Raw genomic sequence first — 12,528 nt, 5'->3', positions numbered from 1 at the left:
ACCTGTGAGTTTCTCTCAGCAAGGCCAGCTCTGTATATTTCCAGATAGGAAGGAGAGAAGATGTCCTTACAAATGGTGACTTTTTTAACTTTCAAAGCCTGAACTGGGAGATCTGCTCCAACCAGCACTGCTGCTGAGAAAGCCACATAAAACTGGACTACACTAGGTGCTTCTTCTGAGTCTGAGTTTTAGTGGCTGAGTATTCACAGTTTTTGTATTTAAAATTCCAGCTGGGATGCCAAAGGATTTCAGGAGCAGCTAGCCCTGTGGATTGGCTGGCAGATCCTTTCTCATACACCCAAAAGCATAATGCACATACAAAAAGATGGTATATTTGCAAGTTATGCCACAATTTACACCAATCTGCCAGCAAGCTGGAGGCCCAGTAGCTGGAGATTACTGGAGTGCAGTTCAGGCTGTGTGATCCTTTTGCTGTCACCTCTAAGCAGCCTCTGTCCCCCCCAGGTTTCTTTCCTGCTCTTTTGAGGCAATCTACCCTGACAATGCCCGTGGAGCAGTGGGAAAGCAAAGCATGGATTGTCTTGACAGAACTCTTTAAATAGAGTCAATTGACTGGAAAAGTGAGTATCTGCCTAAGGCCCCTCTCTCTGGAAGGACCCAGGCAACTTTGATGCACATTCTTATCACAGTGCTTGTCCAAGCTTCCTCCTGTGATAGCAAAAAACGACTGTAACTGGGGAGGGCAGAGCAGCAGATTAGCCCAGAGCACACTGAATACATCCCAGCATCTGCTGCCACAGACTTGCTGACAGCTGTTTCTGCAGAGTAGCTGGAAATCTGATCATCCTAAAGAAGAAATTTCTTTTTATCTGTGCAAGGGCAAGTGCCAGCCTCTAACATGACCCTAAAGGACAATCTGCAGTTTTGGGCAAATGCTGTCAGCTACACCTGGACCTCTCCTTCAGCACCTCCCCAAGAACACACAGCTGGACACATCTGCACCAGGGCTGCCTCCTACAAGGTGACACTTCCAGCAGCCTTCCAATACCTGGAGGGGCTAAAAAACAACCAGAGACAGACTTTTGGCAAGGACATGGAGTGATAGGACAAGAGGTAATGGTTTTAAACTGAAAGAGAGTAGGTTTAGATTAGATAGTAGGAAAAAATTCCTTGCTGTAAGGGTGGTGAGAAAGAGGCAGATTTTTCCTAGAGAAGCTTTGGATGCCCCATCCCTGGAAATACTCAAGGTCAGGGTGGACAGGGCTTTGAGGAACCTGGTCAGGTATGAGGTGTCCCTGGACATGGCAGAGTGGGCTGGAATTAAAACCTTCAACCTTCCTTCCAGCCCACACCATTTGCAGATTCTAGGACATATGAAGAGACACTCTTGGTCCCCAAGGGTTTTTTTTTTCATACTCCGCAGTTTTATTCTATTGGAAGCTTCAGAAAGCATCCAGGTCAAAGACTTCTGCCAAAGTAAACCCAGGAAAGACATGTGATTGACGGGGAGACTCCATAAAAGCCTCTGGAATATTTACAAAATCTTTCCTTTCACTGAGTCCTGGGTACCATGGGTGGGAATAAGTCAATGTTCTCTCTCCTCAATGAACCCATGCCCAGACTGTAAGGGACAGTGGAATTAAGCACAAACTACAGGCAGATTTATTTTGCAGTGAAGACTCACTGTTGCAGGCATTCAGAGGGTGCATGTGAGCAGGGATGGAAACCAGACACAGATTGAATCCTGCTCCCCCCAGCCCAGGTTTAGCAGAGATGTGCTCATGGAGTTTACCAGGGCATTAGTGCTATCAAACATTTGCTTTCTCATTAACCCAGTCCTGTGCTGAAACCTGGTATAGCCATTGGTGGCTTTAACTTCTTTTAACTCCAGTGATGAAGAATGAGAGCTGGGCAAAACTCTGAAGCTTTTCCCTTAATTGGCATTTTAAAATACCAATTAAAATGCCTGCTCTTACTGTAAATGTATTTTTACAAACAAGAATAATAGCAAGAGCCAATCCTAACAACAATTGGGCACCTTCGCAAATCACAGTTCCCTGCATGGCAGCCCACAATCAGCAGCAACCCCAGACACTGTGAAATCCTGACTGCAGGCATTTCTGAACAGGCCCATTAAACACAATTCTCATTCTTGGTTTCACAGATTAGTGAGTAGCTGCCATGCCCAGATGCCATTTTATAGCCAGGTAACACAGAGGGAAAAGCACAAGTTCCTCCTGTGGTGGATGAACTGGGCCCTGACAGCTGAGATCATGTGTGACACTTAAAAACACAAAAAATCTATAGAAAAAAGTTTAATATCCATGAAGAGCAGTATTAAAAATTGCCAAGCACTGCTGCAGTGGGTCTGTCAGAGGGCAGACAATGGCACTATTTCTGCTCTTGGTGTTTTGCCAGTTAAGGCCACAGTCCTATAGAGCTGCTTATTTCCACAGTGCTGTAAATTTTGGATTTTTTACTGGGGATCCATGGGGATATTGCTCCAAATGCAATTTTAACAAACAGGTTGATGCCACAGGAACCTCTAAGAGTGGTTTTAAAGACAGGATTTTTTTAGGATTTTAAAGACAACATTTATGTATGTTACAGATCCAATTTATGTTAGCTACTGTCAACAAGGCAAATCTGACTCTGCCTGAGTGCATTATCAGTGAAAATTGCTGTCCTTATGACTTTTATAATACATCCAGTGCATGCAGAAGAGACACCAAGCATGCTATTTTGTTGCCAGTTTCAGAAGTCTAAACACTGATTTTTAGAAATCAAATGCATGAGACTGATGTATTAAAGCCTGTTTTTCACGGACAAAAAAACCCAAATAAAACCAAAACAATAACAACAACAAACACAAACAAACAAAAAGCAAAATAAACCAAAAAAACCCAAACAAATAAAAGCATTTCAGGTGCCTGTGTGTCCATGCTGTCTTTGCATACACAGCCATATTTCCCATTCCCTCCTTTTGCCAAGTCTCCAGCCTTTGCAGGAGTATGAGGTGTGGAACAAAACAGCTCTCATAGGTGTCTCCCTCACAAAACAAAGGACTAAAAGACAGAAGGAAACTGCATTTCATGCTTCTCATATAGAAATCATCACTGTCTCCAACACAGATGAATATTTCCCATTCAAGTCCATGTAACAGCACTGACCAGCTCACAAGCTCCACATGGCTGCTGCAGGAGGAGGTCCTTGCAAGGTGGATGGTGGCTCTCTGCATGGAGCTCCTCCTGTGGCCTTCCAGTGACAGAGATGGCACCTGCAACACGTGCTGCAAGGGACTTGGGAATGGTCCTACACGGTGCCCCATGGCCACTGTCACTGCAGAGCTTGGATCCACAGCCACAGCACATGGCTCAGATCCACATCCACAGCACATGGCTCACTCCAAGAACACAACAGAAGAGGATGAGACAGCTGAGAGTGCTGGAGTGGTGATGCAGAATCACAGAATCACAGCCTGGATCAGGTTGGAGGGGACTGCAGGAGATCATCTGGTCCAGCCTCTCTGCTCAAGCAGGGTCATCCCAGAACACATGGCACAGGATTGTGTCCAGACAGTTCAGGGATCTCTCCAGTGAAGGAGACTCCACACCCTCTTTGGGCAGTCTGTTCCCATCCACAGTCACCTGCACAGGAAAGTTCTTCCTCATATTCAGGTGGGAGTTCCTGGGCATCAGTTTCTGCCCCTTGCCTCTTGCCCTGTTGCTGGGCACCACAGAGCAGAGCCTGGTCCATGCTCTGGCACCTCCCTTCAGGTACTGACAGTCATCAATGAGGTTCCCTCTCAGCCATCTCCTCTCCAGGCTGGACAGGCCCAGCTCCCTCAGCCTTTCCCCATAAGAGAAATGCTCCAGTCCCTTCAGCATCTCCCTCTCCCCACACAACAGGAGACATTGTATGTAGTCCCTGCTGTTTCCCAGGTCTGGCTCACTGTAAACAGAATCATAAAATCCTAACATTTTAGAAGATCCTGAGATGGAAGGGATCCACAGGGACCACTGAAGTCCAATCCACCTAGGCTGATATCCCACAGCAGTGGGAGATTTCAGATTTCACAGAGACAAATAAACTTGTTGGAAGTGTTACACAAACAAGGATTTTTTTTTTTTTTTATTCCTCATACAATTAGGATCTGACCTCAGAAGCAGAGCAGTACAGCAGAAGTCATCATTACCATCCCATACCTCACACTGTAATTAGTCCCCCCACACAGGGTAATGTTTGGATTTCTCAACTTCTTTAATTTCAGCAAAACATATTTCACTTCATTAGTTTATTACAGTAATTATTTTTGTTATTTCACATTTTTAGTGCTTTGTAATTAATTCAGGAGCTGTGAAAGAGTGTGACTTACAGCACAGCACCTCATGCTTGTGAGTTCTTAACTGGGAGCCTAAGGACCATGTGCCACTGAATGTGGGAAGTATGAATTTATTGGGCTTCAAATGATACCCTTGTGTGTCTTACTGAGCAGATAAACCAGCTCACAAAGCAGAACTTTTCAGGACTAAGGATAAAAACCTGTGCTGATCCCTGGACTGAGCTCTGGAGCACAAAGAGTCAGAATGCATTAAAAGGATGCTACTGCTTCTCTGCTGCCCCAGAAACATTACCACAAACTCCTGTTTTATGCTTTTTTCAATGGTATATCCAAAATACTCTGTGGAAGTAAAGTCATGAAGTTTCAATATGCCAGATTTTATTTATTGAGCTCTCTGTCTTTCCATCAGAAACTGAGTGGCCCTGGCCATCCACTTGGGAGGAATATGGTGACAATCTTTCCAGCTGTGAAGTTAGACTGATTTTCTAATCACAGGCTCACAGACATGACAGAAGCCAAAGGAAATGTAATTTTAAGGTACATGGACAGTTAAATCCCATTTTAAGCATGATTAAGGTTTAAGTGTCTGAGCCTCCCCAGCCTCACAGGCAGTTGGGGTTCAGGATCCTGACAGTGACCATCAGTTTATGTGTTCCCCTTTAACTTATGCAGCTAGGGGTGTGTTTAGCCATATTAATAAAAGGTATACTTTATACCATTGATTTAGGATGAGTCTCAGTTTCCAAATTAAATCAGTGCTTAGTACTTCAACTTGATGACTTTGTAAAGGTTAGAAGTAAAGCAAACTCTGTGTGCTTTAACCCATTTCTCATGTGAGATACAATCAGACATTTAATACATCTTTCAGGGGGACCTGTGTTCATATATTTTATTTGAGATTTGTCCCAGTTAAGAGCATGGACACACTCAGACAGACCCTGGATTCCCAAGATCCCAGCAATATCCTTTCCACACCCCTGGGTATCCAAACCACAGCTTGGAAATGAGGCTAAGCCTCCTGGCTGAGTTAAGAAGAAATCTTTATATTGCTCTAAATAAAATGAAAAATGACATTGAAAAGGGGATGGGGGACCAACTCCTCTGAAGTTTTGGCTGCTTGTGTAAATATGAAGCCAAATTTCAGCACTTTGTGATCAACTGCAAATTTTGCTGCAAAGGTCAGCAGCATCTGGGAGCAGCAGCTCCATCAGCCACAGAGGCAGTGCAGGGATCACCAGGATCCCTTCCAAGCAAACAGCCCTGCCTATGTGCAGAGCTGGAAGGATCTTCCTCCCCATCTCTAGGCAATTTCAGCCTTGCTTTGAAAAAACCCAAGACAAAATCAAGACAAAAACCCCCACATTAAACCCAGGTCTTGTCCCTTCACTGTGTCTCAGCAAGTGGCTGTCAACACTCCCCACCACAGAGCTGTCTTTGTGGCTTTGGGAAACAAACACCTCATTTATGCTCTTATGAAGTATCCCTGTTTTATATATGATGCATTCAGGCCAATCAATCTTCCATCTTGGTGGCCTGTTCAGAGACTTAGGGAGCTGGCATTGATTAAATGCCTATAATAGAGAGCATTAATTCACCCGTCAGTGGAAAAATCACCATTGTAAATTGTCCCAGTCGGTTTGTACATCACCAAAGGATGTGCAGCATGTTCTGGGTGTGAGCTGAACTGCTCCTGTACATAAAGCACATTCAATTAGCAGCACCAGCATTGCTTCAGCAGCACCAGCACTGCTTTGGCCAGCCATGGACAAAGGTCTGGGTTTGATTCTGCTGCCCTCTTTAGGATTTGTGCCTGGGACTCCACAGTCTAATAATGGATTAAGTGCAAGATAACTCAGTATCTCAGGACCCATAGGGAGACTATAGCATCCCATGGGACTGGAGAAAAAATCAGCATATTCCACCCTTTTGCTTATCATGCTGCACTGTTTGTAACAGTAATGTGGGGAAAACGATTCTGTGCTTTTGGGACTGCTGGAGGTCCCTTCATCTGTTGAGTTCATGGTCACAGCTGAAATATCACATATTATGCCCTTGAAGCATGAGGAAGTAGATCACAGTGCTGTAAGGGGAGGTAGGAACGAGTTTTCTCTTGAGCAGTGAAGCAACATTAGATTTGCATTGCCCTAATAAAAAAATGTTCAGACTCAGACTGTAGGTAGCTATCTCAAGATAAGGTATCCAGATCCTTATTGTGGCTGTACAGGAGGGCATGAGGGGGAGAGAGGAATCAGCTGAGTAAGGAATAACTGCTTTTGACAGAAAGAAAACCAAGGAATTGCCCTGTATAGGTGACCCAGGTCACTGAGGACAGAGATGCTCAGAAGCAGTGTTGGGGGAGAGGTGAGAAGAATGAATGAACCATGGCAAAAAGAAAGAGGTGATAAGCAAAGGAAAAGCTCCATCTGCTCAAAACGCTCACCGTGAGCCTCTGTCCAGGAAGGTTCATGCCCCCTGTGGCACTTGTGACACTCTCCAGCTGCTGCAGTCTGACTCCCTCCTCCCCAGCCACACAACAGCCACAGCAGCCCTGGATTGCAAACCTCCAGCTCTCAAGGCAGTAAATATCAAAAAACAGGTCAAATTCACCCTGCCTTTATTTTCCAAACATCCACAGAAGGAAGGGATATTCTTCCTGTAAGCAAATGGATTGTTCCTGCCTCAGTGTTTCCTTTACAAACACAATGACTTCTGACCCATCACTGTTTCTCTTCCCAGCCTGACAGCACAAGTGTTCCTTCCCCAAGCCCACCAGCACTTCCCACCCTCAGGCATGCAGGAGCTGTGTGGGCTTGAGGTTTTGGGATTGCAGAAGTAAAGTTGGTTCATCCAGACCTTCCCTCACTCAATCTCCAGGCACAAGAGCCGAGATGTGATCTTTCTGCCAGCCCAGCAAAATTAATCAAAGAGATGAAAATCCCCCCTGCCATTCATCACTGCCGATAAAGGTCCTGCCACCAGCACTGAGCTCCCAGTTTTGCTGCTGATGCATGAGTGAGGAGTGACCCAGTTCACTCTTGCAGAGCCACTGTGACCCTGTCACACAGTGCCACACACAGCTCGTGTGCACAGGCACAGCTTCCACCCCACACACCTGCCAGGACTGCCTGGGTTATGCAGGAGGCAGCATCCTTTCAGAGATTATGGTCAAGGTTTTGAAAAAAAGCTCATGATTTCAAGTGGGTCTCTGCCTGGGTGAGCTGTTGAGCTATTTTTAAAGGCTTGTATTTTCACAAAATCTGAAGGGGTTTTGGTAGGTTCTGGAAAGCAGATCTTTCCAAGGCAGAGGAAATCTTTGGGTACAAAACCTATTAAGCTCCATCACTCTGAGCAGGTTGGTGTAAGCCCAGCCTGAGGCTTGGAAGATGCTGCACATCACTGGGTGCTGGGAAGCAAAGGGGATGGTCCAGCATTGCACCAGCACTGGACCATCCTGTTACAGGATATGCCTGAAACAGCTTCCAGGCTGGGGCTGGTCCCACCAGCTCTGCCCTCTCAGCTTGTGGTGGTGTTCACAGGGGTCCCAGGATGAGGGAAGAGATGAGGATCTGTCTCCATGTTTCAGAAGGCTTGATTTATTATTTTATGATATATATTACATTAAAACTATACTAACAGAATAGAAGAAAGGATTTCATCAGAATGCTTGAAAGGAAAGAAAGGAATTGGAATCATAACAAATGCTTGTGTCTGAGAGTCTGAGACAGCTGGGCTGTGATTGGCCATTAATTAGAAACAGCCACATGAGACCAATCACAGATCCACCTGTTGCATTCCACAGCAGCAGATAACCATTGGTTACATTTTGTTCCTGAGGCCTCTCAGCTTCTCAGGAGAAAAAATCCTAAGGAAAGGATTTTTCATAAAACATGTCTGTGACATCAGCTCTCTGGGTCTGGCTGGGGAAAAGATGAATATCTGAAGCTCAAGGTGTGCATTATCCACTCTTGGGCTTCCAGAAACCCAGCCCAAAACTTGAGCAGCCTCACATAGGTGCCAAGCATCTCCTTCACACTCACCTCAGTTCTCGTTCAAAGGGTTAATTTTACTTGCAGAGCTCCCTGCTATGCACAAGTAAATCCCAGTGCAATTTTACCAGCATGATTTATAAACCAGGTTGAGAAAACTCTGGTCTCTGAAGTCTGTTGTCAGAGTTAATGGAGCAGGAATATAAACTGCAGCATCTTAGGGTTACAGTCACCTCTCAATAGTGACCTCCTGACAGTTCCAGACCCAGATCTCTGCTGCTTTTTTCCAGGCTGCAGTCACACCCCCAGCTGTGATGTGGAATTGCCTTTCCTTAGGGACTGCCAGGCCAAGGTGGAGATTTCTTCTTGAACTTTCCATCAAAAGGCTGAATCACCTGCAGCAACCTGAGGTTCATCTGACTTTTCCCCCTTTTGTTTCATCTTGCAGAAATGAAGGAGATATTAAGTCTATGAATTGCACATTGCTACCCAAAGTGCAGGAATGGAGGTGAGGGGCATGGAAAGGGGAAGTCAGGTGGTGTTTTTAATTGCCATGCCTTGTTTGTACCCATGGAGAGCAGCATGGCTGCTGCCAGGCCTCCCAGAGCAAGGCTCCCACCTAACAAGACCAAATGCTCCTAAATGAAGGCACTTCTGCTATATCTGTACCAGAGGGTGGCTTAAATAACCTCATAGAAACCATCCTAGACAAGATTGTTCATCAGCTGACAAATTCCCAGAACTACCAAAGGATCTTATGCCTTCTTGATAAAGGGTTCCATAATAAGGAAAAAAACAAAATGAAAGAAAAGCTCTATATTTAAAAGAAAAGCAGAGAGAAAGTGAGTGTTTTGTCTTATCCCCCAACTTTACTCTCTAGCCCCAAGAAGCACAGACAAGATATAAGCAGACAAAATGAAGATATAAGACAAAATGAAACAAGCATCAAAAAGCCACCTGAATACCAAGAATGAAAAATGTGTGAAAACCAAAATTCTGGCTAATAATTAAGTCATTGATATGCCATTTTCTGAATAATCCAGGAGGAGAAAGGATGAGAAATGTGCCAGTTTGCACATTGTGGTCCATGTTGGGGAGCAGGGGCAGGGTCTCCAGCATCTCTTGGTGATGGTCTCCCTTCCTTGTCAAGATCAGGAAGGTGACCATGTCCTGGACTTTCAAATCTATTTAGTCCCCAGCCAGCAGCAGTAATAAAGTGAGTACATAATGCCACCTCCTGGCTATAGTCGAGGACACTGTAAAAGTGCTGGCAGAAAGATAGTGTTGTGTCCCTCCCACACTTGGGTGGATGATATATATCACTTGCTTGTGGAAGTCAAATTTCTTTTGCTGACTTAATCCCAGAGCCAAAATTAATCAGACATCCTAGCTAACAGGATCAGAAAATGCCATAAATTATGCTGCCTGCAACCTAACAACAACATTAACAGCACGAAGAAGGTGGAGGCTTTTTTTTGATTAATCACTGTTTAAGTTGCCTAAAGGACCTATGAAACCTCCTGCTGGCTGACACAATGAGCAACATTTTATATTAACCCATATAAGGGAACGTCTTTAAAAGTGATGGATTATGCAGATGTGAGATGGGGCTGTGTGATGTGGTTACCCAAGGGCTGCCAGCGGCGTGACAGGCTCTGCTCTGCTGCTCCCAGCCCTCCCCACATCTCCAGCCAACCCCAGAGACAACACTTGTCACCCCAGCACCCCCAGAAAAAGCCACACAGCACAATGGATTGGATGAGTTGGCTCCAAGAAGAGCTGGGAAGTTTATGCAACCACCAGCAAATTTGGCGCTTTTAAAAATATTTTTTGCACAAAACAGCAAGATCAGTACCTGGGGGGGGGGGGGATAGGAAAGGGACATTTCATCTGTGGTTCATTCCTCTGGCACCCTGCAGAGCAGTGCCACTCTTTTCTGTGCATGGACATGCTGAGAAGTCCAACAGCTCCCCTCAGCCCCAGCTGGTGCACACAGAGTGAACCTGAATGGGCATCACAACCCAGCCCCAAGAAAATCAACATCCCCTTCTGGAGACATAAATCCAGCATCCCTCAGCAAACCTGCTCCTTTCTCTGTTCTTCAGGGGTGTCTATACTGGACAGACCTTGGTTCCTGCTGCTACAGGGGGTATGTTGATATTCCCACCTTTGGTCAGGATTTTTCAGAGCACCAAACACCAGACTCACTCCACTCCTGTTGAAATGAGCTGCCTTCCATCCACTATTCCTACTGTTTGCTCTCCTGAGAGATCTCAGCACTTAGAAAACACACTTTTATTTTCATTCTCTTACTTAAAGAGATCCACCTATTGGTGTGATGGGTTTTCAGAGCATTCTTCACTGTGCTGATTGCACACCATCATTTTAAATCTACATGAAATGGGTGACTAGAGCTTCTCAGGTGGGAAAAGATGCATTTTACACTCTGTTTGCTCTGGTACTATCAAACATAATGTATACACAAAATGAAGTCACAGAATCAAGACAAACAGTTATTGTTACCAAAAGCCCACTGTCAGATGAGATCATGGTGGACAGACTCGTCAGGGATCTGCAAAACTTTAGGTGCATGGTGATCAATACTGGCAATCAGTTTTCTCATTCCTTTTTACTGGTGAGCATTTCTACACAGGCTGAAATTTTCCACCAACATGATCTTTTTATGGTAATTTGCCCAAAGTGACAGAGTAAGAGTTTCACAGAAGAGGTAGAAATCACCAGTGGACTTGAACTCTGAAAAATGTTTTTTCAGGATTTCTAGTTAAACTTCATGATCCAGGGATTACCTTGGTCTCCTTTCTAACATCCCAGTCTCATCTTCCCTTCCCCTCTGGACACAAGACAAGGCTAATACCTCCTTGCTCTCCGATTTAATTCCCTCTCCATGTAGGCAGGGGTTCTGAAAGACACATTCCCCTATTTGCCACTTTTCTGGAATGATGTCCTGACAATTATCTGCACCTTGATGCCAAGAGTGCCCCTGCTGTGTCTGGGCAGCTCTGTCTGACAGGCAGCCCCTCAAACAGCCCCTGCTTCCCTCCTGGCTCTTCCAGCCATCCTGACTCCTGCACCAAGCTCCCACCATCCTGCCTTTGGGACCAGCTTCAAATGCCTCTGGTAGTTTTTGCACACCCCAGAGAGGAGGATATAATTATACAACACTTCCAGGCTGTCTGGGAGCTTGCAGAAGGTGCAGGCTCAGACCTGTAAAGAAACCAGACCTTCCTCCTGCCACCTAAGGCAACAGCTCTGGGGGCAGCCAGAAGGATCATGACAGATCCACAGCAGGAATTATTTTAATCCTGTGAAGAAAGTGAAGTGCCAAGGAAATATGTCACTTGGAGCCTGACTGAGAACATCTCCACAGGAACACAACGTGCCTGAAATGATGTGCACCTGTTTCAGACCTGACTCATCTTCACTTTGCTGAGCACTGACAAACCCCAGAGGCTGCATCCTCCACAGAGACAGAGAAGTATCTGCTTCCCTTTTGCTGTGGGTGGAATCATGCACTTGACTCTCAGAAGAGAAGCAAAAACGTATTTTATTTATATAAATAAAGTTCAATGGTAAATGCAACAGGGGTTTAACAAAATTCAATTCAATTCAAATGATCATTTACTACCTAGAGGACAGGGTCAGAAGAAGCTGTCATGTACTCCCATCACATCATGAGGTTCAGAAAGACCCCCTTATGTTGCAAACAGCTTCTCAAATGAGAGTTTGTGTGCAGCTGGAACCATGGTTTGTCAACACTTTATGTCTAAAGCATTATATAAGCACAAGCAATCCTTTGTATCATTTCAAACTTTCAGTGCACATATTCACACTTCATTTACTGAGAATCTGATGTGATAAGGAACCTCTCAGCCTCAAGAAGGCACCTTGGAAGATGTTCCTACTCCAGGGAAATCCTGGTACACACTCTGCTCCTGTGCAGGAGAGCTCAACAGGGCTGTCACTATTTGTGGGGTAAGATAATGAAGTCATAGTCATATTTGTATACTGACTACAAATGTTAGTTTCTTTCAAGCTTGGCTTGAGTTGGACCAGCACTGTAATTAGGTGGATGCATTGCTCAGAATAGTCCTTGGCTATTGGGTTCTTATCAGTCTTCCCCAAACCCCCTCTGAGCAGATGCAGCCATCACAACCAGACACAACCTTTAGGACAACCACTGATGGTTAGCACTTGAACAGGCTGGGAAATAAAGGTCAG

The sequence above is a fragment of the Agelaius tricolor genome, unplaced genomic scaffold, assembly GCF_023055355.1.
Source record: "Agelaius tricolor isolate 1412-34295 unplaced genomic scaffold, bAgeTri1.0.p SCAF_5, whole genome shotgun sequence".
NCBI lineage: Eukaryota > Metazoa > Chordata > Aves > Passeriformes > Icteridae > Agelaius > Agelaius tricolor.
Note: the sequence above shows the minus strand (reverse complement) of the source record.